We start from the raw sequence: 21,211 nt of genomic DNA on the forward strand, positions 1-21,211 counted from the left end.
GCCTCGCTTACGAAAACAAAGGAGGTTCTGCGTCTTTTAAGACATAAAAGCAATAAGCATGGATAGTATTTCGGGTGCGATCATACCAGCACTAATGCACCGGATCCCATCAGAACTCCGCAGTTAAGCGTGCTTGGGCGAGAGTAGTACTAGGATGGGTGACCCCCTGGGAAGTCCTCGTGTTGCACCCCCCTTTTTCGTTGCCCGTTTGCGTTTTTTTAGATTTTACGTGCGGTTTTTTTTTTGTTTTTTTTTTCTTTCTTGCTATTTCTATGCTCGGGTGGCCTCCGCTTCATGGTTCATGGTTTTCGTATTTATGCAACGAAGCCGATCGGTCTCGTGGGTCCCACGCCTCGCGTACGAAAACAAAGGAGGTTCTGCGTCTTTTAAGACATAAAAGCAATAAGCATGGATAGTATTTCGGGTGCGATCATACCAGCACTAATGCACCGGATCCCATCAGAACTCCGCAGTTAAGCGTGCTTGGGCGAGAGTAGTACTAAGATGGGTGACCCCCTGGGAAGTCCTCGTGTTGCACCCCTTTTTTCGTTGCCCGTTTGCGTTTTTTTAGATTTTACGTGCAGTTTTTTTTTTTTGTTTTTTTTTCTTTCTTGCTATTTCTATGCTCGGGTGGCATCCGCTTCATGGTTCATGGTTTTCGTATTTTTGGAACGGAGCCGATCGGTCTCGTGGGTCCCACGCCTCGCGTACGAAAACAAAGGAGGTTCTGCGTCTTTTAAGACATAAAAGCAATAAGCATGGATAGTATTTCGGGTGCGATCATACCAGCACTAATGCACCGGATCCCATCAGAACTCTGCAGTTAAGCGTGCTTGGGCGAGAGTAGTACTAGGATGGGTGACCCCCTGGGAAGTCCTCGTGTTGCACCCCACTTTTTCGTTGCCCGTTTGCGTTTTTTTTAGATTTTACGTGCGGTTTTTTTTTGTTTTTGTTTCTTTCTTGCTGTTTCTATGCTCGGGTGGCCTCCGCTTCATGGTTGATGGTTTTCGTATTTTTGGAACGGAGCCGATCGGTCACGTGGGTCCCACGCCTCGCGTACGAAAACAAAGGAGGTTCTGCGTCTTTTAAGACATAAAAGCAATAAGCACGGATAGTATTTCGGGTGCGATCATACCAGCACTAATGCACCGGATCCCATCAGAACTCCGCAGTTAAGCGTGCTTGGGCGAGAGTAGTACTAGGATGGGTGACCCCCTGGGAAGTCCTCGTGTTGCACCCCCCTTTTTCGTTGCCCGTTTGCGTTTTTTTAGATTTTACGTGCGGTTTTTTTTTGTTTTTTTTTCTTTCTTGCTATTTCTATGCTCGGGTGGCCTCCGCTACATGGTTCATGGTTTTCGTATTTTTGCAACGGAGCCGATCGGTCACGTGGGTCCCACGCCTCGCGTACGAAAACAAAGGAGGTTCTGCGTCTTTTAAGATATAAAAGCAATAAGCATGGATAGTATTTCGGGTGCGATCATACCAGCACTAATGCACCGGATCCCATCAGAACTCCGCAGTTAAGCGTGCTTGGGCGAGAGTAGTACTAGGATGGGTGACCCCCTGGGAAGTCCTCGTGTTGCACCCCCCTTTTTCGTTGCCTCTTTGCGTTTTTTTTAGATTTTACGTGGCGTTTTTTTTTGTTTTTTTTCTTTCTTGCTATTTCTATGCTCGGGTGGCCTCCGCTTCATGGTTCATGGTTTTCGTATTTTTGGAACGGAGCCGATCGGTCACGTGGGTCCCACGCCTCGCTTACGAAAACAAAGGAGGTTCTGCGTCTTTTAAGACATAAAAGCAATAAGCATGGATAGTATTTCGGGTGCGATCATACCAGCACTAATGCACCGGATCCCATCAGAACTCCGCAGTTAAGCGTGCTTGGGCGAGAGTAGTACTAGGATGGGTGACCCCCTGGGAAGTCCTCGTGTTGCACCCCCCTTTTTCGTTGCCCGTTTGCGTTTTTTTAGATTTTACGTGCGGTTTTTTTTTTGTTTTTTTTTTCTTTCTTGCTATTTCTATGCTCGGGTGGCCTCCGCTTCATGGTTCATGGTTCATGGTTTTCGTATTTTTGGAACGGACCCGATCGGTCTCGTGGGTCCCACGCCTCGCGTAGGAAAACAAAGGAGGTTCTGCGTCTTTTAAGACATAAAAGCAATAAGCATGGATAGTATTTCGGGTGCGATCATACCAGCACTAATGCACCGGATCCCATCAGAACTCCGCAGGTAAGCGTGCTTGGGCGAGAGTAGTACTAGGATGGGTGACCCCCTGGGAAGTCCTCGTGTTGCACCCCTTTTTTCGTTGCCCGTTTGCGTTTTTTTAGATTTTACGTGCAGTTTTTTTTTTTGTTTTTTTTTTCTTTCTTGCTATTTCTATGCTCGGGTGGCCTCCGCTTCATGGTTCATGGTTTTCGTATTTTTGGAACGGAGCCGATCGGTCTCGTGGGTCCCACGCCTCGCGTACGAAAACAAAGGAGGTTCTGCGTCTTTTAAGACATAAAAGCAATAATCAAGAATAGTATTTCGGGTGCGATCATACCAGCACTAATGCACCGGATCCCATCAGAACTCCGCAGTTAAGCGTGCTTGGGCGAGAGTAGTACTAGGATGGGTGACCCCCTGGGAAGTCCTCGTGTTGCACCCCCCTTTTTCGTTGCCCGTTTGCGTTTTTTTTAGATTTTACGTGCTGTTTTTTTTTGTTTTTGTTTCTTTCTTGCTGTTTCTATGCTCGGGTAGCCTCCGCTTCATTGTTCATGGTTTTCGTATTTTTGGAACGGAGCCGATCGGTCACGTGGGTCCCACGCCTCGCGTACGAAAACAAAGGAGGTTCTGCGTCTTTTAAGACATAAAAGCAATAAGCATGGATAGTATTTCGGGTGCGATCATACCAGCACTAATGCACCGGATCCCATCAGAACTCCGCAGTTAAGCGTGCTTGGGCGAGAGTAGTACTAGGATGGGTGACCCCCTGAGAAGTCCTTGTGTTGCACCCCCCTTTTCCGTTGCCCGTTTGCGTTTTTTTAGATTTTACGTGCGGTTTTTTTTTTGTTTTTTTTTCTTTCTTGCTATTTCTATGCTCGGGTGGCCTCCGCTTCATGGTACATGGTTTTCGTATTTTTGGAACGGAGCCGATCGGTCTCGTGGGTCCCACGCCTCGCGTACGAAAACAAAGGAGGTTCTGCGTCTTTTAAGACATAAAAGCAATAAGCATGGATAATATTTCGGGTGCGATCATACCGGCACTAATGCACCGGATCCCATCAGAAGTCCGCAGTTAAGCGTGCTTGGGCGAGAGTAGTACTAGGATGGGTGACCCCCTGGGAAGTCCTCGTGTTGCACCCCTTTTTTCGTTGCCCGTTTGCGTTTTTTTAGATTTTACGTGCGGTTTTTTTTTTGTTTTTTTTTCTTTCTTGCTATTTCTATGCTCGGGTGGCCTCCGCTTCATGGTTCATGGTTCATGGTTTTCGTATTTTTAGAACGGACCCGATCGGTCTCGTGGGTCCCACGCCTCGCGTAGGAAAACAAAGGAGGTTCTGCGTCTTTTAAGACATAAAAGCAATAAGCATGGATAGTATTTCGGGTGCGATCATACCAGCACTAATGCACCGGATCCCATCAGAACTCTGCAGTTAAGCGTGCTTGGGCGAGAGTAGTACTAGGATGGGTGACCCCCTGGGAAGTCCTCGTGTTGCACCCCTTTTTTCGTTGCCCGTTTGCGTTTTTTTAGATTTTACGTGCAGTTTTTTTTTTTGTTTTTTTTTTCTTTCTTGCTATTTCTATGCTCGGGTGGCCTCCGCTTCATGGTTCATGGTTTTCGTATTTTTGGAACGGAGCCGATCGGTCTCGTGGGTCCCACGCCTCGCGTACGAAAACAAAGGAGGTTCTGCGTCTTTTAAGACATAAAAGCAATAAGCATGGATAGTATTTCGGGTGCGATCATACCAGCACTAATGCACCGGATCCCATCAGAACTCCGCAGTTAAGCGTGCTTGGGCGAGAGTAGTACTAGGATGGGTGACCCCCTGGGAAGTCCTCGTGTTGCACCCCTTTTTTCGTTGCCCGTTTGCGTTTTTTTAGATTTTACGTGCAGTTTTTTTTTTTTGTTTTTTTTTCTTTCTTGCTATTTCTATGCTCGGGTGGCATCCGCTTCATGGTTCATGGTTTTCGTATTTTTGGAACGGAGCCGATCGGTCTCGTGGGTCCCACGCCTCGCGTACGAAAACAAAGGAGGTTCTGCGTCTTTTAAGACATAAAAGCAATAAGCATGGATAGTATTTCGGGTGCGATCATACCAGCACTAATGCACCGGATCCCATCAGAACTCTGCAGTTAAGCGTGCTTGGGCGAGAGTAGTACTAGGATGGGTGACCCCCTGGGAAGTCCTCGTGTTGCACCCCACTTTTTCGTTGCCCGTTTGCGTTTTTTTTAGATTTTACGTGCGGTTTTTTTTTGTTTTTGTTTCTTTCTTGCTGTTTCTATGCTCGGGTGGCCTCCGCTTCATGGTTGATGGTTTTCGTATTTTTGGAACGGAGCCGATCGGTCACGTGGGTCCCACGCCTCGCGTACGAAAACAAAGGAGGTTCTGCGTCTTTTAAGACATAAAAGCAATAAGCACGGATAGTATTTCGGGTGCGATCATACCAGCACTAATGCACCGGATCCCATCAGAACTCCGCAGTTAAGCGTGCTTGGGCGAGAGTAGTACTAGGATGGGTGACCCCCTGGGAAGTCCTCGTGTTGCACCCCCCTTTTTCGTTGCCCGTTTGCGTTTTTTTAGATTTTACGTGCGGTTTTTTTTTGTTTTTTTTTCTTTCTTGCTATTTCTATGCTCGGGTGGCCTCCGCTACATGGTTCATGGTTTTCGTATTTTTGCAACGGAGCCGATCGGTCACGTGGGTCCCACGCCTCGCGTACGAAAACAAAGGAGGTTCTGCGTCTTTTAAGATATAAAAGCAATAAGCATGGATAGTATTTCGGGTGCGATCATACCAGCACTAATGCACCGGATCCCATCAGAACTCCGCAGTTAAGCGTGCTTGGGCGAGAGTAGTACTAGGATGGGTGACCCCCTGGGAAGTCCTCGTGTTGCACCCCCCTTTTTCGTTGCCTCTTTGCGTTTTTTTTAGATTTTACGTGGCGTTTTTTTTTGTTTTTTTTCTTTCTTGCTATTTCTATGCTCGGGTGGCCTCCGCTTCATGGTTCATGGTTTTCGTATTTTTGGAACGGAGCCGATCGGTCACGTGGGTCCCACGCCTCGCTTACGAAAACAAAGGAGGTTCTGCGTCTTTTAAGACATAAAAGCAATAAGCATGGATAGTATTTCGGGTGCGATCATACCAGCACTAATGCACCGGATCCCATCAGAACTCCGCAGTTAAGCGTGCTTGGGCGAGAGTAGTACTAGGATGGGTGCCCCCTGGGAAGTCCTCGTGTTGCACCCCCCTTTTTCGTTGCCCGTTTGCGTTTTTTTAGATTTTACGTGCGGTTTTTTTTTTGTTTTTTTTTTTCTTTCTTGCTATTTCTATGCTCGGGTGGCCTCCGCTTCATGGTTCATGGTTTTCGTATTTATGCAACGAAGCCGATCGGTCTCGTGGGTCCCACGCCTCGCGTACGAAAACAAAGGAGGTTCTGCGTCTTTTAAGACATAAAAGCAATAAGCATGGATAGTATTTCGGGTGCGATCATACCAGCACTAATGCACCGGATCCCATCAGAACTCCGCAGTTAAGCGTGCTTGGGCGAGAGTAGTACTAGGATGGGTGACCCCCTGGGAAGTCCTCGTGTTGCACCCCTTTTTTCGTTGCCCGTTTGCGTTTTTTTAGATTTTACGTGCAGTTTTTTTTTTTTGTTTTTTTTTCTTTCTTGCTATTTCTATGCTCGGGTGGCATCCGCTTCATGGTTCATGGTTTTCGTATTTTTGGAACGGAGCCGATCGGTCTCGTGGGTCCCACGCCTCGCGTACGAAAACAAAGGAGGTTCTGCGTCTTTTAAGACATAAAAGCAATAAGCATGGATAGTATTTCGGGTGCGATCATACCAGCACTAATGCACCGGATCCCATCAGAACTCTGCAGTTAAGCGTGCTTGGGCGAGAGTAGTACTAGGATGGGTGACCCCCTGGGAAGTCCTCGTGTTGCACCCCACTTTTTCGTTGCCCGTTTGCGTTTTTTTTAGATTTTACGTGCGGTTTTTTTTTGTTTTTGTTTCTTTCTTGCTGTTTCTATGCTCGGGTGGCCTCCGCTTCATGGTTGATGGTTTTCGTATTTTTGGAACGGAGCCGATCGGTCACGTGGGTCCCACGCCTCGCGTACGAAAACAAAGGAGGTTCTGCGTCTTTTAAGACATAAAAGCAATAAGCACGGATAGTATTTCGGGTGCGATCATACCAGCACTAATGCACCGGATCCCATCAGAACTCCGCAGTTAAGCGTGCTTGGGCGAGAGTAGTACTAGGATGGGTGACCCCCTGGGAAGTCCTCGTGTTGCACCCCCCTTTTTCGTTGCCCGTTTGCGTTTTTTTAGATTTTACGTGCGGTTTTTTTTTGTTTTTTTTTCTTTCTTGCTATTTCTATGCTCGGGTGGCCTCCGCTACATGGTTCATGGTTTTCGTATTTTTGCAACGGAGCCGATCGGTCACGTGGGTCCCACGCCTCGCGTACGAAAACAAAGGAGGTTCTGCGTCTTTTAAGATATAAAAGCAATAAGCATGGATAGTATTTCGGGTGCGATCATACCAGCACTAATGCACCGGATCCCATCAGAACTCCGCAGTTAAGCGTGCTTGGGCGAGAGTAGTACTAGGATGGGTGACCCCCTGGGAAGTCCTCGTGTTGCACCCCCCTTTTTCGTTGCCTCTTTGCGTTTTTTTTAGATTTTACGTGGCGTTTTTTTTTGTTTTTTTTCTTTCTTGCTATTTCTATGCTCGGGTGGCCTCCGCTTCATGGTTCATGGTTTTCGTATTTTTGGAACGGAGCCGATCGGTCACGTGGGTCCCACGCCTCGCTTACGAAAACAAAGGAGGTTCTGCGTCTTTTAAGACATAAAAGCAATAAGCATGGATAGTATTTCGGGTGCGATCATACCAGCACTAATGCACCGGATCCCATCAGAACTCCGCAGTTAAGCGTGCTTGGGCGAGAGTAGTACTAGGATGGGTGACCCCCTGGGAAGTCCTCGTGTTGCACCCCCCTTTTTCGTTGCCCGTTTGCGTTTTTTTAGATTTTACGTGCGGTTTTTTTTTTGTTTTTTTTTTCTTTCTTGCTATTTCTATGCTCGGGTGGCCTCCGCTTCATGGTTCATGGTTTTCGTATTTATGCAACGAAGCCGATCGGTCACGTGGGTCCCACGCCTCGCGTACGAAAACAAAGGATGTTCTGCGTCTTTTAAGACATAAAAGCAATAAGCATGGATAGTATTTCGGGTGCGATCATACCAGCAGTAATGCACCGGATCCCATCAGAACTCCGCAGTTAAGCGTGCTTGGGCGAGAGTAGTACTAGGATGGTTGACCCCCTGGGAAGTCCTCGTGTTGCACCCCCCTTTTTCGTTGCCTGTTTGCGTTTTTTTTAGATTTTACGTGCGGTTTTTTTTTGTTTTTTTTTCTTTCTTGCTATTTCTATGCTCGGGTGGCCTCCGCTTCATGGTTCATGGTTTTCGTATTTTTGGAACGGAGCCGATCGGTCACGTGGGTCCCACGCCTCGCTTACGAAAACAAAGGAGGTTCTGCGTCTTTTAAAACATAAAAGCAATAAGCATGGATAGTATTTCGGGTGCGATCATACCAGCACTAATGCACCGGATCCCATCAGAACTCCGCAGTTAAGCGTGCTTGGGCGAGAGTAGTACTAGGATGGGTGACCCCCTGGGAAGTCCTCGTGTTGCACCCCCCTTTTTCGTTGCCCGTTTGCGTTTTTTTAGATTTTACGTGCGGTTTTTTTTTTGTTTTTTTTTTCTTTCTTGCTATTTCTATGCTCGGGTGGCCTCCGCTTCATGGTACATGGTTTTCGTATTTTTGGAACGGAGCCGATCGGTCTCGTGGGTCCCACGCCTCGCGTACGAAAACAAAGGAGGTTCTGCGTCTTTTAAGACATAAAAGCAATAAGCATGGATAATATTTCGGGTGCGATCATACCGGCACTAATGCACCGGATCCCATCAGAAGTCCGCAGTTAAGCGTGCTTGGGCGAGAGTAGTACTAGGATGGGTGACCCCCTGGGAAGTCCTCGTGTTGCACCCCTTTTTTCGTTGCCCGTTTGCGTTTTTTTAGATTTTACGTGCGGTTTTTTTTTTGTTTTTTTTTTCATTCTTGCTATTTCTATGCTCGGGTGGCCTCCGCTTCATGGTTCATGGTTCATGGTTTTCGTATTTTTGGAACGGAGCCGATCGGTCTCGTGGGTCCCACGCCTCGCGTAGGAAAACAAAGGAGGTTCTGCGTCTTTTAAGACATAAAAGCAATAAGCATGGATAGTATTTCGGGTGCGATCATACCAGCACTAATGCACCGGATCCCATCAGAACTCCGCAGTTAAGCGTGCTTGGGCGAGAGTAGTACTAGGATGGGTGACCCCCTGGGAAGTCCTCGTGTTGCACCCCTTTTTTCGTTGCCCGTTTGCGTTTTTTTAGATTTTACGTGCAGTTTTTTTTTTTGTTTTTTTTTTCTTTCTTGCTATTTCTATGCTCGGGTGGCCTCCGCTTCATGGTTCATGGTTTTCGTATTTTTGGAACGGAGCCGATCGGTCTCGTGGGTCCCACGCCTCGCGTACGAAAACAAAGGAGGTTCTGCGTCTTTTAAGACATAAAAGCAATAAGCATGGATAGTATTTCGGGTGCGATCATACCAGCACTAATGCACCGGATCCCATCAGAACTCTGCAGTTAAGCGTGCTTGGGCGAGAGTAGTACTAGGATGGGTGACCCCCTGGGAAGTCCTCGTGTTGCACCCCACTTTTTCGTTGCCCGTTTGCGTTTTTTTTAGATTTTACGTGCGGTTTTTTTTTGTTTTTGTTTCTTTCTTGCTGTTTCTATGCTCGGGTGGCCTCCGCTTCATGGTTGATGGTTTTCGTATTTTTGGAACGGAGCCGATCGGTCACGTGGGTCCCACGCCTCGCGTACGAAAACAAAGGAGGTTCTGCGTCTTTTAAGACATAAAAGCAATAAGCACGGATAGTATTTCGGGTGCGATCATACCAGCACTAATGCACCGGATCCCATCAGAACTCCGCAGTTAAGCGTGCTTGGGCGAGAGTAGTACTAGGATGGGTGACCCCCTGGGAAGTCCTCGTGTTGCACCCCCCTTTTTCGTTGCCCGTTTGCGTTTTTTTAGATTTTACGTGCGGTTTTTTTTTGTTTTTTTTTCTTTCTTGCTATTTCTATGCTCGGGTGGCCTCCGCTACATGGTTCATGGTTTTCGTATTTTTGCAACGGAGCCGATCGGTCACGTGGGTCCCACGCCTCGCGTACGAAAACAAAGGAGGTTCTGCGTCTTTTAAGATATAAAAGCAATAAGCATGGATAGTATTTCGGGTGCGATCATACCAGCACTAATGCACCGGATCCCATCAGAACTCCGCAGTTAAGCGTGCTTGGGCGAGAGTAGTACTAGGATGGGTGACCCCCTGGGAAGTCCTCGTGTTGCACCCCCCTTTTTCGTTGCCTCTTTGCGTTTTTTTTAGATTTTACGTGGCGTTTTTTTTTGTTTTTTTTCTTTCTTGCTATTTCTATGCTCGGGTGGCCTCCGCTTCATGGTTCATGGTTTTCGTATTTTTGGAACGGAGCCGATCGGTCACGTGGGTCCCACGCCTCGCTTACGAAAACAAAGGAGGTTCTGCGTCTTTTAAGACATAAAAGCAATAAGCATGGATAGTATTTCGGGTGCGATCATACCAGCACTAATGCACCGGATCCCATCAGAACTCCGCAATTAAGCGTGCTTGGGCGAGAGTAGTACTAGGATGGGTGACCCCCTGGGAAGTCCTCGTGTTGCACCCCCCTTTTTCGTTGCCCGTTTGCGTTTTTTTAGATTTTACGTGCGGTTTTTTTTTTGTTTTTTTTTTCTTTCTTGCTATTTCTATGCTCGGGTGGCCTCCGCTTCATGGTTCATGGTTTTCGTATTTATGCAACGAAGCCGATCGGTCACGTGGGTCCCACGCCTCGCGTACGAAAACAAAGGATGTTCTGCGTCTTTTAAGACATAAAAGCAATAAGCATGGATAGTATTTCGGGTGCGATCATACCAGCAGTAATGCACCGGATCCCATCAGAACTCCGCAGTTAAGCGTGCTTGGGCGAGAGTAGTACTAGGATGGTTGACCCCCTGGGAAGTCCTCGTGTTGCACCCCCCTTTTTCGTTGCCTGTTTGCGTTTTTTTTAGATTTTACGTGCGGTTTTTTTTTGTTTTTTTTTCTTTCTTGCTATTTCTATGCTCGGGTGGCCTCCGCTTCATGGTTCATGGTTTTCGTATTTTTGGAACGGAGCCGATCGGTCACGTGGGTCCCACGCCTCGCTTACGAAAACAAAGGAGGTTCTGCGTCTTTTAAAACATAAAAGCAATAAGCATGGATAGTATTTCGGGTGCGATCATACCAGCACTAATGCACCGGATCCCATCAGAACTCCGCAGTTAAGCGTGCTTGGGCGAGAGTAGTACTAGGATGGGTGACCCCCTGGGAAGTCCTCGTGTTGCACCCCCCTTTTTCGTTGCCCGTTTGCGTTTTTTTAGATTTTACGTGCGGTTTTTTTTTTGTTTTTTTTTTCTTTCTTGCTATTTCTATGCTCGGGTGGCCTCCGCTTCATGGTACATGGTTTTCGTATTTTTGGAACGGAGCCGATCGGTCTCGTGGGTCCCACGCCTCGCGTACGAAAACAAAGGAGGTTCTGCGTCTTTTAAGACATAAAAGCAATAAGCATGGATAATATTTCGGGTGCGATCATACCGGCACTAATGCACCGGATCCCATCAGAAGTCCGCAGTTAAGCGTGCTTGGGCGAGAGTAGTACTAGGATGGGTGACCCCCTGGGAAGTCCTCGTGTTGCACCCCTTTTTTCGTTGCCCGTTTGCGTTTTTTTAGATTTTACGTGCGGTTTTTTTTTTGTTTTTTTTTTCATTCTTGCTATTTCTATGCTCGGGTGGCCTCCGCTTCATGGTTCATGGTTCATGGTTTTCGTATTTTTGGAACGGAGCCGATCGGTCTCGTGGGTCCCACGCCTCGCGTAGGAAAACAAAGGAGGTTCTGCGTCTTTTAAGACATAAAAGCAATAAGCATGGATAGTATTTCGGGTGCGATCATACCAGCACTAATGCACCGGATCCCATCAGAACTCCGCAGTTAAGCGTGCTTGGGCGAGAGTAGTACTAGGATGGGTGACCCCCTGGGAAGTCCTCGTGTTGCACCCCTTTTTTCGTTGCCCGTTTGCGTTTTTTTAGATTTTACGTGCAGTTTTTTTTTTTGTTTTTTTTTTTCTTTCTTGCTATTTCTATGCTCGGGTGGCCTCCGCTTCATGGTTCATGGTTTTCGTATTTTTGGAACGGAGCCGATCGGTCTCGTGGGTCCCACGCCTCGCGTACGAAAACAAAGGAGGTTCTGCGTCTTTTAAGACATAAAAGCAATAATCATGAATAGTATTTCGGGTGCGATCATACCAGCACTAATGCACCGGATCCCATCAAAACTCCGCAGTTAAGCGTGCTTGGGCGAGAGTAGTACTAGGATGGGTGACCCCCTGGGAAGTCCTCGTGTTGCACCCCCCTTTTTCGTTGCCCGTTTGCGTTTTTTTTAGATTTTACGTGCTGTTTTTTTTTTGTTTTTGTTTCTTTCTTGCTGTTTCTATGCTCGGGTAGCCTCCGCTTCATGGTTCATGGTTTTCGTATTTTTGGAACGGAGCCGATCGGTCACGTGGGTCCCACGCCTCGCTTACGAAAACAAAGGAGGTTCTGCGTCTTTTAAGACATAAAAGCAATAAGCATGGATAGTATTTCGGGTGCGATCATACCGGCACTAATGCACCGGATCCCATCAGAAGTCCGCAGTTAAGCGTGCTTGGGCGAGAGTAGTACTAGGATGGGTGACCCCCTGGGAAGTCCTCGTGTTGCACCCCCCTTTTCCGTTGCCCGTTTGCGTTTTTTTAGATTTTACGTGCGGTTTTTTTTTTGTTTTTTTTTCTTTCTTGCTATTTCTATGCTCGGGAGGCCTCCGCTTCATGGTACATGGTTTTCGTATTTTTGGAACGGAGCCGATCGGTCTCGTGGGTCCCACGCCTCGCGTACGAAAACAAAGGAGGTTCTGCGTCTTTTAAGACATAAAAGCAATAAGCATGGATAATATTTCGGGTGCGATCATACCGGCACTAATGCACCGGATCCCATCAGAAGTCCGCAGTTAAGCGTGCTTGGGCGAGAGTTGTACTAGGATGGGTGACCCCCTGGGAAGTCCTCGTGTTGCACCCCTTTTTTCGTTGCCCGTTTGCGTTTTTTTAGATTTTACGTGCGGTTTTTTTTTTGTTTTTTTTTTCTTTCTTGCTATTTCTATGCTCGGGTGGCCTCCGCTTCATGGTTCATGGTTCATGGTTTTCGTATTTTTGGAACGGACCCGATCGGTCTCGTGGGTCCCACGCCTCGCGTAGGAAAACAAAGGAGGTTCTGCGTGTTTTAAGACATAAAAGCAATAAGCGTGGATAATATTTCGGGTGTGATCATACCAGCACTAATGCACCGGATCCCATCAGAACTCCGCAGTTAAGCGTGCTTGGGCGAGAGTAGTACTAGGATGGGTGACCCCCTGGGAAGTCCTCGTGTTGCACCCCTTTTTTCGTTGCCCGTTTGCGTTTTTTTAGATTTTACGTGCAGTTTTTTTTTTTGTTTTTTTTTTCTTTCTTGCTATTTCTATGCTCGGGTGGCCTCCGCTTTATGGTTCATTGTTTTCGTATTTTTGGAACGGAGCCGACCGGTCTCGTGGGTCCCACGCCTCGCGTACGAAAACAAAGGAGGTTCTGCGTCTTTTAAGACATAAAAGCAATAATCATGAATAGTATTTCGGGTGCGATCATACCAGCACTAATGCACCGGATCCCATCAGAACTCCGCAGTTAAGCGTGCTTGGGCGAGAGTAGTACTAGGATGGGTGACCCCCTGGGAAGTCCTCGTGTTGCACCCCCCTTTTTCGTTGCCCGTTTGCGTTTTTTTTAGATTTTACGTGCTGTTTTTTTTTTTTTTGTTTCTTTCTTGCTGTTTCTATGCTCGGGTGGCCTCCGCTTCATGGTTCATGGTTTTCGTATTTTTGGAACGGAGCCGATCAGGCACGTGGGTCCCACGCCTCGCGTACGAAAACAAAGGAGGTTCTGCGTCTTTTAAGACATAAAAGCAATAAGCACGGATAGTATTTCGGGTGCGATCATACCGGCACTAATGCATCGGATCCCATCAGAACTCCGCAGTTAAGCGTGCTTGGGCGAGAGTAGTACTAGGATGGGTGACCCCCTGGGAAGTCCTCGTGTTGCACCCCCCTTTTCCGTTGCCCGTTTGCGTTTTTTTAGATTTTACGTGCGGTTTTTTTTTTGTTTTTTTTTCTTTCTTGCTATTTCTATGCTCGGGTGGCCTCCGCTTCATGGTTCATGGTTTTCGTATTTTTTCAACGGAGCCGATCGGTCACGTGGGTCCCACGCCTCGCGTACGAAAACAATGGAGGTTCTGCGTCTTTTAAGACATAAAAGCAATAAGCATGGATAGTATTTCGGGTGCGATCATACCAGCACTAATGCACCGGATCCCATCAGAACTCCGCAGTTAAGCGTGCTTGGGCGAGAGTAGTACTAGGATGGGTGACCCCCTGGGAAGTCCTCGTGTTGCACCCCCCTTTTTCGTTGCCTGTTTGCTTTTTTTTTAGATTTTACGTGCGGTTTTTTTTTGTTTTTTTTTCTTTCTTGCTATTTCTATGCTCGGGTGGCCTCCGCTTCATAGTTCATGGTTTTCGTATTTTTGGAACGGAGCCGATCGGTCACGTGGGTCCCACGCCTCGCTTACGAAAACAAAGGAGGTTCTGCGTCTTTTAAGACATAAAAGCAATAAGCATGGATAGTATTTCGGGTGCGATCATACCAGCACTAATGCACCGGATCCCATCAGAACTCCGCAGTTAAGCATGCATGGGCGAGAGTAGTACTAGGATGGGTGACCCCCTGGGAAGTCCTCGTGTTGCACCCCCCTTTTTCGTTGCCCGTTTGCGTTTTTTTAGATTTTACGTGCGGTTTTTTTTTTTGTTTTTTTTTTCTTTCTTGCTATTTCTATGCTCGGGTGGCCTCCGCTTCATGGTTCATGGTTTTCGTATTTTTGCAACGGAGCCGATCGGTCACGTGGGTCCCACGCCTCGCGTACGAAAACAAAGGATGTTCTGCGTCTTTTAAGACATAAAAGCAATAAGCATGGATAGTATTTTGGGTGCGATCATACCAGCACTAATGCACCGGATCCCATCAGAACTCCGCAGCTAAGCGTGCTTGGGCAAGAGTAGTACTAGGATGGGTGACCCCCTGGGAAGTCCTCGTGTTGCACCCCCCTTTTTCGTTGCCCGTTTGCGATTTTTTAGATTTTACGTGCGGTTTTTTTTTTGTTTTTTTTTCTTTCTTGCTATTTCTATGCTCGGGTGGCCTCCGCTTCATGGTTCATGGTTTTCGTATTTTTGGAACGGAGCCGATCGGTCTCGTGGGTCCTACGCCTCGCGTACGAAAACAAAGGAGGTTCTGCGTCTTTTAAGACATAAAAGCAATAAGCATGGATAGTATTTCAGGTGTGATCATACCAGCACTAATGCACCGGATCCCATCAGAACTTCGCAGTTAAGCGTGCTTGGGCGAGAGTAGTACTATGATGGGTGACCCCCTGGGAAGTCCTCGTGTTGCACCCCTTTTTTCGTTGCCCGTTTGCGTTTTTTTAGATTTTACGTGGGGTTTTTTTTTTGTTTTTTTTTCTTTCTTGCTATTTCTATGCTCGGGTGGCCTCCGCTTCATGGTTCATGGTTTTCGTATTTTTGGAACGGATCCGATCGGTCTCGTGGGTCCCACGCCTCGCGTACGAAAACAAAGGAGGTTCTGCGTCTTTTAAGACATAAAAGCAATAAGCATGGATAGTATTTCGGGTGCGATCATACCAGCACTAATGCACCGGATCCCATCAGAACTCCGCAGTTAAGCGTGCTTGGGCGAGAGTAGTACTAGGATGGGTGACCCCCTGGGAAGTCCTCGTGTTGCACCCCTTTTTTCGTTGCCCGTTTGCGTTTTTTTTTTGTTTTTTTTTTGTTTTTTTTTCTTTCTTGCTATTTCTATGCTCGGGTGGCCTCCGCTTCATGGTTCATGGTTCATGGTTTTCGTATTTTTGGAACGGAGCCGATCGGTCTCGTGGGTCCCACGCCTCGCGTACGAAAACAAAGTAGGTTCTGCGTCTTTTAAGACATAAAAGCAATAAGCATGGATAGTATTTCGGGTGCGATCATACCAGCACTAATGCACCGGATCCCATCAGAACTCCGCAGTTAAGCGTGCTTGGGCGAGAGTAGTACTAGGATGGGTGACCCCGTGGGAAGTCCTCGTGTTGCACCCCTTTTTTCGTTGCCCGTTTGCGTTTTTTTTAGATTTTACGTGCTGTTTTTTTTTTGTTTTTTTTTCTTTCTTGCTGTTTCTATGCTCGGGTGGCCTCCGCTTCATGGTTGATGGTTTTCGTATTTTTGGAACGGAGCCGATCGGTCTCGTGGGTCCCACGCCTCGCGTACGAAAACAAAGGAGGTTCTGCGTCTTTTAAGACATAAAAGCAATAAGCATGGATAGTATTTCGGGTGCGATCATACCAGCACTAATGCACCGGATCCCATCAGAACTCCGCAGTTAAGCGTGCTTGGGCGAGAGTAGTACTAGGATGGGTGACCCCCTGGGAAGTCCTCGTGTTGCAACCCCCTTTTTCGTTGCCCGTTTGCGTTTTTTTAGATTTTACGTGCGGTTTTTTTTGTTTTTTTTTCTTTCTTGCTATTTCTATGCTCGGGTGGCCTCCGCTTCATGGTTCATGGTTCATGGTTTTCGTATTTTTGGAACGGACCCGATCGGTCTCGTGGGTCCCACGCCTCGCGTAGGAAAACAAAGGAGGTTCTGCGTCTTTTAAGACATAAAAGCAATAAGCATGGATAGTATTTCGGGTGCGTTCATACCAGCACTAATGCACCGGATCCCATCAGAACTCCGCAGTTAAGCGTGCTTGGGCGAGAGTAGTACTAGGATGGGTGACCCCCTGGGAAGTCCTCGTGTTGCACCCCTTTTTTCGTTGCCCGTTTGCGTTTTTTTAGATTTTACGTGCAGTTTTTTTTTTGTTTTTTTTTTCTTTCTTGCTATTTCTATGCTCGGGTGGCCTCCGCTTCATGGTTCATGGTTTTCGTATTTTTGGAACGGAGCTGATCGGTCTCGTGGGTCCCACGCCTCGCGTACGAAAACAAAGGAGGTTCTGCGTCTTTTAAGACATAAAAGCAATAATCATGAATAGTATTTCGGGTGCGATCATACCAGCACTAATGCACCGGATCCCATCAGAACTCCGCAGTTAAGCGTGCTTGGGCGAGAGTAGTACTAGGATGGGTGACCCCCTGGGAAGTCCTCGTGTTGCACCCCCTTTTTCGTTGCCCGTTTGCGTTTTTTTTAGATTTTACGTGCTGTTTTTTTTTTTGTTTTTGTTTCTTTCTTGCTGTTTCTATGCTCGGGTGGCCTCCGCTTCATGGTTCATGGTTTTCGTATTTTTGGAACGGAGCCGATCGGTCACGTGGGTCCCACGCCTCGCGTACGAAAACAAAGGAGGTTCTGCGTCTTTTAATACATAAAAGCAATAAGCATGGATAATATTTCGGGTGCGATCATACCAGCACTAATGCATCAGATCCCATCAGAACTCCGCAGTTAAGCGTGCTTGGGCGAGAGTAGTACTAGGATGGGTGACCCCCTGGGAAGTCCTCGTGTTGCACCCCCCTTTTTCGTTGCCCGTTTGCGTTTTTTTTAGATTTTACGTGCGGTTTTTTTTTTGTTTTTTTTTCTTTCTTGCTATTTCTATGCTCGGGTGGCCTCCGCTTCATGGTTCATGGTTTTCTTATTTTTGGAACGGAGCCGATCGGTCACGTGGGTCCCACGCCTCGCTTACGAAAACAAAGGAGGTTCTGCGTCTTTTAAGACATAAAAGCAATAAGCATGGATAGTATTTCGGGTGCGATCATACCAGCACTAATGCACCGGATCCCATCAGAACTCCGCAATTAAGCGTGCTTGGGCGAGAGTAGTACTAGGATGGGTGACCCCCTGGTAATTCCTCGTGTTGCACCCCCCTTTTTCGTTGCCCGTTTGCGTTTTTTTAGATTTTACGTGCGGTTTTTTTTTTTGTTTTTTTTTTCTTTCTTGCTATTTCTATGCTCGGGTGGCCTCCGCTTCATGGTTCATGGTTTTCGTATTTTTGGAACGGAGCCGATCGGTCACGTGGGTCCCACGCCTCGCTTACGAAAACAAAGGAGGTTCTGCGTCTTTTAAGACATAAAAGCAATAAGCATGGATAGTATTTCGGGTGCGATCATACCAGCACTAATGCACCGGATCCCATCAGAACTCCGCAGTTAAGCGTGCTTGGGCGAGAGTAGTACTAGGATGGGTGACCCCCTGGGAAGTCCTCGTGTTGCACCCCCTTTTTCGTTGCCCGTTTGCGTTTTTTTAGATTTTACGTGCAGTTTTTTTTTTGTTTTTTTTTTCTTTCTTGCTATTTCTATGCTCGGGTGGCCTCCGCTTCATGGTTCATGGTTTTCGTATTTTTGGAACGGAGCTGATCGGTCTCGTGGGTCCCACGCCTCGCGTACGAAAACAAAGGAGGTTCTGCGTCTTTTAAGACATAAAAGCAATAATCATGAATAGTATTTCGGGTGCGATCATACCAGCACTAATGCACCGGATCCCATCAGAACTCCGCAGTTAAGCGTGCTTGGGCGAGAGTAGTACTAGGATGGGTGACCCCCTGGGAAGTCCTCGTGTTGCACCCCCTTTTTCGTTGCCCGTTTGCGTTTTTTTTAGATTTTACGTGCTGTTTTTTTTTTGTTTTTGTTTCTTTCTTGCTGTTTCTATGCTCGGGTGGCCTCCGCTTCATGGTTCATGGTTTTCGTATTTTTGGAACGGAGCCGATCGGTCACGTGGGTCCCACGCCTCGCGTACGAAAACAAAGGAGGTTCTGCGTCTTTTAAGACATAAAAGCAATAAGCATGGATAATATTTCGGGTGCGATCATACCAGCACTAATGCATCAGATCCCATCAGAACTCCGCAGTTAAGCGTGCTTGGGCGAGAGTAGTACTAGGATGGGTGACCCCCTGGGAAGTCCTCGTGTTGCACCCCCCTTTTTCGTTGCCCGTTTGCGTTTTTTTTAGATTTTACGTGCGGTTTTTTTTTTGTTTTTTTTTCTTTCTTGCTATTTCTATGCTCGGGTGGCCTCCGCTTCATGGTTCATGGTTTTCTTATTTTTGGAACGGAGCCGATCGGTCACGTGGGTCCCACGCCTCGCTTACGAAAACAAAGGAGGTTCTGCGTCTTTTAAGACATAAAAGCAATAAGCATGGATAGTATTTCGGGTGCGATCATACCAGCACTAATGCACCGGATCCCATCAGAACTCCGCAATTAAGCGTGCTTGGGCGAGAGTAGTACTAGGATGGGTGACCCCCTGGTAAGTCCTCGTGTTGCACCCCCCTTTTTCGTTGCCCGTTTGCGTTTTTTTAGATTTTACGTGCGGTTTTTTTTTTTGTTTTTTTTTTCTTTCTTGCTATTTCTATGCTCGGGTGGCCTCCGCTTCATGGTTCATGGTTTTCGTATTTTTGGAACGGAGCCGATCGGTCACGTGGGTCCCACGCCTCGCTTACGAAAACAAAGGAGGTTCTGCGTCTTTTAAGACATAAAAGCAATAAGCATGGATAGTATTTCGGGTGCGATCATACCAGCACTAATGCACCGGATCCCATCAGAACTCCGCAGTTAAGCGTGCTTGGGCGAGAGTAGTACTAGGATGGGTGACCCCGTGGGAAGTCCTCGTGTTGCACCCCTTTTTTCGTTGCCCGTTTGCGTTTTTTTTAGATTTTACGTGCTGTTTTTTTTTTGTTTTTTTTTCTTTCTTGCTGTTTCTATGCTCGGGTGGCCTCCGCTTCATGGTTGATGGTTTTCGTATTTTTGGAACGGAGCCGATCGGTCTCGTGGGTCCCACGCCTCGCGTACGAAAACAAAGGAGGTTCTGCGTCTTTTAAGACATAAAAGCAATAAGCATGGATAGTATTTCGGGTGCGATCATACCAGCACTAATGCACCGGATCCCATCAGAACTCCGCAGTTAAGCGTGCTTGGGCGAGAGTAGTACTAGGATGGGTGACCCCCTGGGAAGTCCTCGTGTTGCAACCCCCTTTTTCGTTGCCCGTTTGCGTTTTTTTAGATTTTACGTGCGTTTTTTTTTTTTTTTTTTTTTTCTTTCTTGCTATTTCTATGCTCGGGTGGCCTCCGCTTCATGGTTCATGGTTCATGGTTTTCGTATTTTTGGAACGGACCCGATCGGTCTCGTGGGTCCCACGCCTCGCGTAGGAAAACAAAGGAGGTTCTGCGTCTTTTAAGACATAAAAGCAATAAGCATGGATAGTATTTCGGGTGCGATCATACCAGCACTAATGCACCGGATCCCATCAGAACTCCGCAGTTAAGCGTGCTTGGGCGAGAGTAGTACTAGGATGGGTGACCCCCTGGGAAGTCCTCGTGTTGCACCCCTTTTTTCGTTGCCCGTTTGCGTTTTTTTAGATTTTACGTGCAGTTTTTTTTTTTGTTTTTTTTTTCTTTCTTGCTATTTCTATGCTCGGGTGGCCTCCGCTTCATGGTTCATGGTTTTCGTATTTTTGGAACGGAGCTGATCGGTCTCGTGGGTCCCACGCCTCGCGTACGAAAACAAAGGAGGTTCTGCGTCTTTTAAGACATAAAAGCAATAATCATGAATAGTATTTCGGGTGCGATCATACCGGCACTAATGCACCGGATCCCATCAGAACTCCGCAGTTAAGCGTGCTTGGGCGAGAGTAGTACTAGGATGGGTGACCCCCTGGGAAGTCCTCGTGTTGCACCCCCCTTTTTCGTTGCCCGTTTGCGTTTTTTTTAGATTTTACGTGCTGTTTTTTTTTTGTTTTTGTTTCTTTCTTGCTGTTTCTATGCTCGGGTGGCCTCCGCTTCATGGTTCATGGTTTTCGTATTTTTGGAACGGAGCCGATCGGTCACGTGGGTCCCACGCCTCGCGTACGAAAACAAAGGAGGTTCTGCGTCTTTTAAGACATAAAAGCAATAAGCATGGATAATATTTCGGGTGCGATCATACCAGCACTAATGCACCAGATCCCATCAGAACTCCGCAGTTAAGCGTGCTTGGGCGAGAGTAGTACTAGGATGGGTGACCCCCTGGGAAGTCCTCGTGTTGCACCCCCCTTTTTCGTTGCCCGTTTGCGTTTTTTTTAGATTTTACGTGCGGTTTTTTTTTTGTTTTTTTTTCTTTCTTGCTATTTCTATGCTCGGGTGGCCTCCGCTTCATGGTTCATGGTTTTCGTATTTTTGGAACGGAGCCGATCGGTCACGTGGGTCCCACGCCTCGCTTACGAAAACAAAGGAGGTTCTGCGTCTTTTAAGACATAAAAGCAATAAGCATGGATAGTATTTCGGGTGCGATCATACCAGCACTAATGCACCGGATCCCATCAGAACTCCGCAATTAAGCGTGCTTGGGCGAGAGTAGTACTAGGATGGGTGACCCCCTGGTAAGTCCTCGTGTTGCACCCCCTTTTTCGTTGCCCGTTTGCGTTTTTTTAGATTTTACGTGCGGTTTTTTTTTTTTGTTTTTTTTTTCTTTCTTGCTATTTCTATGCTCGGGTGGCCTCCGCTTCATGGTTCATGGTTTTCGTATTTTTGGAACGGAGCCGATCGGTCACGTGGGTCCCACGCCTCGCTTACGAAAACAAAGGAGGTTCTGCGTCTTTTAAGACATAAAAGCAATAAGCATGGATAGTATTTCGGGTGCGATCATACCAGCACTAATGCACCGGATCCCATCAGAACTCTGCAGTTAAGCGTGCTTGGGCGAGAGTAGTACTAGGATGGGTGACCCCCTGGGAAGTCCTCGTGTTGCAACCCCCTTTTTCGTTGCCCGT

The 21,211-nt window shown here is 47.2% G+C and overlaps 61 non-coding genes across 61 annotated transcripts; all 61 read left to right on the plus strand.

Moving 5' to 3' along the window:
• The first annotated feature begins 72 nt into the window (after window positions 1–72).
• On the plus strand, window positions 73–191 carry LOC145152166 (5S ribosomal RNA). Its single transcript, XR_013732698.1, has one exon. It is a non-coding gene; the product is annotated as a 5S ribosomal RNA (ribosomal RNA).
• A 231-nt stretch (window positions 192–422) lies between these two features.
• On the plus strand, window positions 423–541 carry LOC145153688 (5S ribosomal RNA). The gene has a single exon (XR_013734183.1). It is a non-coding gene; the product is annotated as a 5S ribosomal RNA (ribosomal RNA).
• Window positions 542–772: 231 nt separating this feature from the next.
• On the plus strand, window positions 773–891 carry LOC145155119 (5S ribosomal RNA). Its single transcript, XR_013735575.1, has one exon. It is a non-coding gene; the product is annotated as a 5S ribosomal RNA (ribosomal RNA).
• Window positions 892–1,121: 230 nt separating this feature from the next.
• Window positions 1,122–1,240, plus strand: LOC145152167 (5S ribosomal RNA). The gene has a single exon (XR_013732699.1). It is a non-coding gene; the product is annotated as a 5S ribosomal RNA (ribosomal RNA).
• Window positions 1,241–1,469: 229 nt separating this feature from the next.
• LOC145152168 (5S ribosomal RNA) lies at window positions 1,470–1,588 on the plus strand. Its single transcript, XR_013732700.1, has one exon. It is a non-coding gene; the product is annotated as a 5S ribosomal RNA (ribosomal RNA).
• A 229-nt stretch (window positions 1,589–1,817) lies between these two features.
• Window positions 1,818–1,936, plus strand: LOC145152169 (5S ribosomal RNA). Its single transcript, XR_013732701.1, has one exon. It is a non-coding gene; the product is annotated as a 5S ribosomal RNA (ribosomal RNA).
• A 238-nt stretch (window positions 1,937–2,174) lies between these two features.
• On the plus strand, window positions 2,175–2,293 carry LOC145155810 (5S ribosomal RNA). The gene has a single exon (XR_013736238.1). It is a non-coding gene; the product is annotated as a 5S ribosomal RNA (ribosomal RNA).
• A 231-nt stretch (window positions 2,294–2,524) lies between these two features.
• On the plus strand, window positions 2,525–2,643 carry LOC145152170 (5S ribosomal RNA). Its single transcript, XR_013732702.1, has one exon. It is a non-coding gene; the product is annotated as a 5S ribosomal RNA (ribosomal RNA).
• Window positions 2,644–2,873: 230 nt separating this feature from the next.
• On the plus strand, window positions 2,874–2,992 carry LOC145154882 (5S ribosomal RNA). Its single transcript, XR_013735351.1, has one exon. It is a non-coding gene; the product is annotated as a 5S ribosomal RNA (ribosomal RNA).
• A 230-nt stretch (window positions 2,993–3,222) lies between these two features.
• On the plus strand, window positions 3,223–3,341 carry LOC145144495 (5S ribosomal RNA). The gene has a single exon (XR_013725504.1). It is a non-coding gene; the product is annotated as a 5S ribosomal RNA (ribosomal RNA).
• Window positions 3,342–3,577: 236 nt separating this feature from the next.
• Window positions 3,578–3,696, plus strand: LOC145155120 (5S ribosomal RNA). Its single transcript, XR_013735576.1, has one exon. It is a non-coding gene; the product is annotated as a 5S ribosomal RNA (ribosomal RNA).
• A 231-nt stretch (window positions 3,697–3,927) lies between these two features.
• On the plus strand, window positions 3,928–4,046 carry LOC145152171 (5S ribosomal RNA). Its single transcript, XR_013732703.1, has one exon. It is a non-coding gene; the product is annotated as a 5S ribosomal RNA (ribosomal RNA).
• Window positions 4,047–4,277: 231 nt separating this feature from the next.
• Window positions 4,278–4,396, plus strand: LOC145155121 (5S ribosomal RNA). The gene has a single exon (XR_013735577.1). It is a non-coding gene; the product is annotated as a 5S ribosomal RNA (ribosomal RNA).
• A 230-nt stretch (window positions 4,397–4,626) lies between these two features.
• LOC145152172 (5S ribosomal RNA) lies at window positions 4,627–4,745 on the plus strand. Its single transcript, XR_013732704.1, has one exon. It is a non-coding gene; the product is annotated as a 5S ribosomal RNA (ribosomal RNA).
• A 229-nt stretch (window positions 4,746–4,974) lies between these two features.
• Window positions 4,975–5,093, plus strand: LOC145152173 (5S ribosomal RNA). The gene has a single exon (XR_013732705.1). It is a non-coding gene; the product is annotated as a 5S ribosomal RNA (ribosomal RNA).
• A 229-nt stretch (window positions 5,094–5,322) lies between these two features.
• LOC145145889 (5S ribosomal RNA) lies at window positions 5,323–5,440 on the plus strand. Its single transcript, XR_013726841.1, has one exon. It is a non-coding gene; the product is annotated as a 5S ribosomal RNA (ribosomal RNA).
• A 232-nt stretch (window positions 5,441–5,672) lies between these two features.
• Window positions 5,673–5,791, plus strand: LOC145152175 (5S ribosomal RNA). Its single transcript, XR_013732707.1, has one exon. It is a non-coding gene; the product is annotated as a 5S ribosomal RNA (ribosomal RNA).
• Window positions 5,792–6,022: 231 nt separating this feature from the next.
• Window positions 6,023–6,141, plus strand: LOC145155122 (5S ribosomal RNA). Its single transcript, XR_013735578.1, has one exon. It is a non-coding gene; the product is annotated as a 5S ribosomal RNA (ribosomal RNA).
• Window positions 6,142–6,371: 230 nt separating this feature from the next.
• Window positions 6,372–6,490, plus strand: LOC145152176 (5S ribosomal RNA). Its single transcript, XR_013732708.1, has one exon. It is a non-coding gene; the product is annotated as a 5S ribosomal RNA (ribosomal RNA).
• A 229-nt stretch (window positions 6,491–6,719) lies between these two features.
• LOC145152177 (5S ribosomal RNA) lies at window positions 6,720–6,838 on the plus strand. The gene has a single exon (XR_013732709.1). It is a non-coding gene; the product is annotated as a 5S ribosomal RNA (ribosomal RNA).
• Window positions 6,839–7,067: 229 nt separating this feature from the next.
• On the plus strand, window positions 7,068–7,186 carry LOC145152178 (5S ribosomal RNA). The gene has a single exon (XR_013732710.1). It is a non-coding gene; the product is annotated as a 5S ribosomal RNA (ribosomal RNA).
• A 231-nt stretch (window positions 7,187–7,417) lies between these two features.
• Window positions 7,418–7,536, plus strand: LOC145146225 (5S ribosomal RNA). The gene has a single exon (XR_013727168.1). It is a non-coding gene; the product is annotated as a 5S ribosomal RNA (ribosomal RNA).
• A 230-nt stretch (window positions 7,537–7,766) lies between these two features.
• On the plus strand, window positions 7,767–7,885 carry LOC145152179 (5S ribosomal RNA). Its single transcript, XR_013732711.1, has one exon. It is a non-coding gene; the product is annotated as a 5S ribosomal RNA (ribosomal RNA).
• Window positions 7,886–8,116: 231 nt separating this feature from the next.
• LOC145144496 (5S ribosomal RNA) lies at window positions 8,117–8,235 on the plus strand. The gene has a single exon (XR_013725505.1). It is a non-coding gene; the product is annotated as a 5S ribosomal RNA (ribosomal RNA).
• A 237-nt stretch (window positions 8,236–8,472) lies between these two features.
• Window positions 8,473–8,591, plus strand: LOC145152180 (5S ribosomal RNA). The gene has a single exon (XR_013732712.1). It is a non-coding gene; the product is annotated as a 5S ribosomal RNA (ribosomal RNA).
• Window positions 8,592–8,822: 231 nt separating this feature from the next.
• On the plus strand, window positions 8,823–8,941 carry LOC145155123 (5S ribosomal RNA). Its single transcript, XR_013735579.1, has one exon. It is a non-coding gene; the product is annotated as a 5S ribosomal RNA (ribosomal RNA).
• Window positions 8,942–9,171: 230 nt separating this feature from the next.
• On the plus strand, window positions 9,172–9,290 carry LOC145152181 (5S ribosomal RNA). Its single transcript, XR_013732713.1, has one exon. It is a non-coding gene; the product is annotated as a 5S ribosomal RNA (ribosomal RNA).
• A 229-nt stretch (window positions 9,291–9,519) lies between these two features.
• Window positions 9,520–9,638, plus strand: LOC145152182 (5S ribosomal RNA). The gene has a single exon (XR_013732714.1). It is a non-coding gene; the product is annotated as a 5S ribosomal RNA (ribosomal RNA).
• A 229-nt stretch (window positions 9,639–9,867) lies between these two features.
• On the plus strand, window positions 9,868–9,986 carry LOC145140358 (5S ribosomal RNA). The gene has a single exon (XR_013722146.1). It is a non-coding gene; the product is annotated as a 5S ribosomal RNA (ribosomal RNA).
• A 231-nt stretch (window positions 9,987–10,217) lies between these two features.
• On the plus strand, window positions 10,218–10,336 carry LOC145146226 (5S ribosomal RNA). The gene has a single exon (XR_013727169.1). It is a non-coding gene; the product is annotated as a 5S ribosomal RNA (ribosomal RNA).
• Window positions 10,337–10,566: 230 nt separating this feature from the next.
• On the plus strand, window positions 10,567–10,685 carry LOC145152183 (5S ribosomal RNA). The gene has a single exon (XR_013732715.1). It is a non-coding gene; the product is annotated as a 5S ribosomal RNA (ribosomal RNA).
• A 231-nt stretch (window positions 10,686–10,916) lies between these two features.
• On the plus strand, window positions 10,917–11,035 carry LOC145144497 (5S ribosomal RNA). The gene has a single exon (XR_013725506.1). It is a non-coding gene; the product is annotated as a 5S ribosomal RNA (ribosomal RNA).
• Window positions 11,036–11,272: 237 nt separating this feature from the next.
• On the plus strand, window positions 11,273–11,391 carry LOC145152184 (5S ribosomal RNA). The gene has a single exon (XR_013732716.1). It is a non-coding gene; the product is annotated as a 5S ribosomal RNA (ribosomal RNA).
• Window positions 11,392–11,623: 232 nt separating this feature from the next.
• LOC145143737 (5S ribosomal RNA) lies at window positions 11,624–11,742 on the plus strand. The gene has a single exon (XR_013724767.1). It is a non-coding gene; the product is annotated as a 5S ribosomal RNA (ribosomal RNA).
• Window positions 11,743–11,973: 231 nt separating this feature from the next.
• LOC145144498 (5S ribosomal RNA) lies at window positions 11,974–12,092 on the plus strand. The gene has a single exon (XR_013725507.1). It is a non-coding gene; the product is annotated as a 5S ribosomal RNA (ribosomal RNA).
• A 230-nt stretch (window positions 12,093–12,322) lies between these two features.
• Window positions 12,323–12,441, plus strand: LOC145146729 (5S ribosomal RNA). Its single transcript, XR_013727659.1, has one exon. It is a non-coding gene; the product is annotated as a 5S ribosomal RNA (ribosomal RNA).
• A 237-nt stretch (window positions 12,442–12,678) lies between these two features.
• LOC145154001 (5S ribosomal RNA) lies at window positions 12,679–12,797 on the plus strand. The gene has a single exon (XR_013734488.1). It is a non-coding gene; the product is annotated as a 5S ribosomal RNA (ribosomal RNA).
• Window positions 12,798–13,028: 231 nt separating this feature from the next.
• LOC145152186 (5S ribosomal RNA) lies at window positions 13,029–13,147 on the plus strand. The gene has a single exon (XR_013732718.1). It is a non-coding gene; the product is annotated as a 5S ribosomal RNA (ribosomal RNA).
• A 229-nt stretch (window positions 13,148–13,376) lies between these two features.
• On the plus strand, window positions 13,377–13,495 carry LOC145135001 (5S ribosomal RNA). Its single transcript, XR_013719486.1, has one exon. It is a non-coding gene; the product is annotated as a 5S ribosomal RNA (ribosomal RNA).
• A 230-nt stretch (window positions 13,496–13,725) lies between these two features.
• LOC145152187 (5S ribosomal RNA) lies at window positions 13,726–13,844 on the plus strand. The gene has a single exon (XR_013732719.1). It is a non-coding gene; the product is annotated as a 5S ribosomal RNA (ribosomal RNA).
• A 230-nt stretch (window positions 13,845–14,074) lies between these two features.
• On the plus strand, window positions 14,075–14,193 carry LOC145144094 (5S ribosomal RNA). Its single transcript, XR_013725113.1, has one exon. It is a non-coding gene; the product is annotated as a 5S ribosomal RNA (ribosomal RNA).
• Window positions 14,194–14,425: 232 nt separating this feature from the next.
• LOC145140481 (5S ribosomal RNA) lies at window positions 14,426–14,544 on the plus strand. Its single transcript, XR_013722183.1, has one exon. It is a non-coding gene; the product is annotated as a 5S ribosomal RNA (ribosomal RNA).
• A 230-nt stretch (window positions 14,545–14,774) lies between these two features.
• LOC145147067 (5S ribosomal RNA) lies at window positions 14,775–14,893 on the plus strand. Its single transcript, XR_013727983.1, has one exon. It is a non-coding gene; the product is annotated as a 5S ribosomal RNA (ribosomal RNA).
• A 229-nt stretch (window positions 14,894–15,122) lies between these two features.
• Window positions 15,123–15,241, plus strand: LOC145152189 (5S ribosomal RNA). Its single transcript, XR_013732720.1, has one exon. It is a non-coding gene; the product is annotated as a 5S ribosomal RNA (ribosomal RNA).
• Window positions 15,242–15,466: 225 nt separating this feature from the next.
• On the plus strand, window positions 15,467–15,585 carry LOC145153322 (5S ribosomal RNA). Its single transcript, XR_013733838.1, has one exon. It is a non-coding gene; the product is annotated as a 5S ribosomal RNA (ribosomal RNA).
• A 230-nt stretch (window positions 15,586–15,815) lies between these two features.
• LOC145155406 (5S ribosomal RNA) lies at window positions 15,816–15,934 on the plus strand. Its single transcript, XR_013735848.1, has one exon. It is a non-coding gene; the product is annotated as a 5S ribosomal RNA (ribosomal RNA).
• A 235-nt stretch (window positions 15,935–16,169) lies between these two features.
• LOC145154871 (5S ribosomal RNA) lies at window positions 16,170–16,288 on the plus strand. Its single transcript, XR_013735340.1, has one exon. It is a non-coding gene; the product is annotated as a 5S ribosomal RNA (ribosomal RNA).
• Window positions 16,289–16,518: 230 nt separating this feature from the next.
• LOC145152190 (5S ribosomal RNA) lies at window positions 16,519–16,637 on the plus strand. The gene has a single exon (XR_013732721.1). It is a non-coding gene; the product is annotated as a 5S ribosomal RNA (ribosomal RNA).
• A 231-nt stretch (window positions 16,638–16,868) lies between these two features.
• LOC145145309 (5S ribosomal RNA) lies at window positions 16,869–16,987 on the plus strand. The gene has a single exon (XR_013726288.1). It is a non-coding gene; the product is annotated as a 5S ribosomal RNA (ribosomal RNA).
• Window positions 16,988–17,218: 231 nt separating this feature from the next.
• Window positions 17,219–17,337, plus strand: LOC145148202 (5S ribosomal RNA). Its single transcript, XR_013729098.1, has one exon. It is a non-coding gene; the product is annotated as a 5S ribosomal RNA (ribosomal RNA).
• Window positions 17,338–17,569: 232 nt separating this feature from the next.
• On the plus strand, window positions 17,570–17,688 carry LOC145152191 (5S ribosomal RNA). Its single transcript, XR_013732722.1, has one exon. It is a non-coding gene; the product is annotated as a 5S ribosomal RNA (ribosomal RNA).
• A 230-nt stretch (window positions 17,689–17,918) lies between these two features.
• LOC145152192 (5S ribosomal RNA) lies at window positions 17,919–18,037 on the plus strand. The gene has a single exon (XR_013732723.1). It is a non-coding gene; the product is annotated as a 5S ribosomal RNA (ribosomal RNA).
• A 230-nt stretch (window positions 18,038–18,267) lies between these two features.
• On the plus strand, window positions 18,268–18,386 carry LOC145145310 (5S ribosomal RNA). Its single transcript, XR_013726289.1, has one exon. It is a non-coding gene; the product is annotated as a 5S ribosomal RNA (ribosomal RNA).
• A 231-nt stretch (window positions 18,387–18,617) lies between these two features.
• On the plus strand, window positions 18,618–18,736 carry LOC145148023 (5S ribosomal RNA). The gene has a single exon (XR_013728924.1). It is a non-coding gene; the product is annotated as a 5S ribosomal RNA (ribosomal RNA).
• A 232-nt stretch (window positions 18,737–18,968) lies between these two features.
• On the plus strand, window positions 18,969–19,087 carry LOC145153323 (5S ribosomal RNA). Its single transcript, XR_013733839.1, has one exon. It is a non-coding gene; the product is annotated as a 5S ribosomal RNA (ribosomal RNA).
• A 230-nt stretch (window positions 19,088–19,317) lies between these two features.
• On the plus strand, window positions 19,318–19,436 carry LOC145155408 (5S ribosomal RNA). Its single transcript, XR_013735850.1, has one exon. It is a non-coding gene; the product is annotated as a 5S ribosomal RNA (ribosomal RNA).
• Window positions 19,437–19,674: 238 nt separating this feature from the next.
• Window positions 19,675–19,793, plus strand: LOC145152193 (5S ribosomal RNA). The gene has a single exon (XR_013732724.1). It is a non-coding gene; the product is annotated as a 5S ribosomal RNA (ribosomal RNA).
• A 231-nt stretch (window positions 19,794–20,024) lies between these two features.
• Window positions 20,025–20,143, plus strand: LOC145152497 (5S ribosomal RNA). The gene has a single exon (XR_013733026.1). It is a non-coding gene; the product is annotated as a 5S ribosomal RNA (ribosomal RNA).
• A 231-nt stretch (window positions 20,144–20,374) lies between these two features.
• LOC145155601 (5S ribosomal RNA) lies at window positions 20,375–20,493 on the plus strand. Its single transcript, XR_013736033.1, has one exon. It is a non-coding gene; the product is annotated as a 5S ribosomal RNA (ribosomal RNA).
• A 231-nt stretch (window positions 20,494–20,724) lies between these two features.
• On the plus strand, window positions 20,725–20,843 carry LOC145148024 (5S ribosomal RNA). Its single transcript, XR_013728925.1, has one exon. It is a non-coding gene; the product is annotated as a 5S ribosomal RNA (ribosomal RNA).
• Window positions 20,844–21,075: 232 nt separating this feature from the next.
• Window positions 21,076–21,194, plus strand: LOC145144545 (5S ribosomal RNA). The gene has a single exon (XR_013725558.1). It is a non-coding gene; the product is annotated as a 5S ribosomal RNA (ribosomal RNA).
• The last annotated feature ends 17 nt before the right edge of the window (window positions 21,195–21,211 follow it).

The sequence above is a fragment of the Lactuca virosa genome, chromosome 1, assembly GCF_052849685.1.
Source record: "Lactuca virosa cultivar CGN04683 chromosome 1, Lactuca_virosa_CGN04683_v6, whole genome shotgun sequence".
NCBI classification, from domain to species: Eukaryota; Viridiplantae; Streptophyta; class Magnoliopsida; order Asterales; family Asteraceae; genus Lactuca; species Lactuca virosa.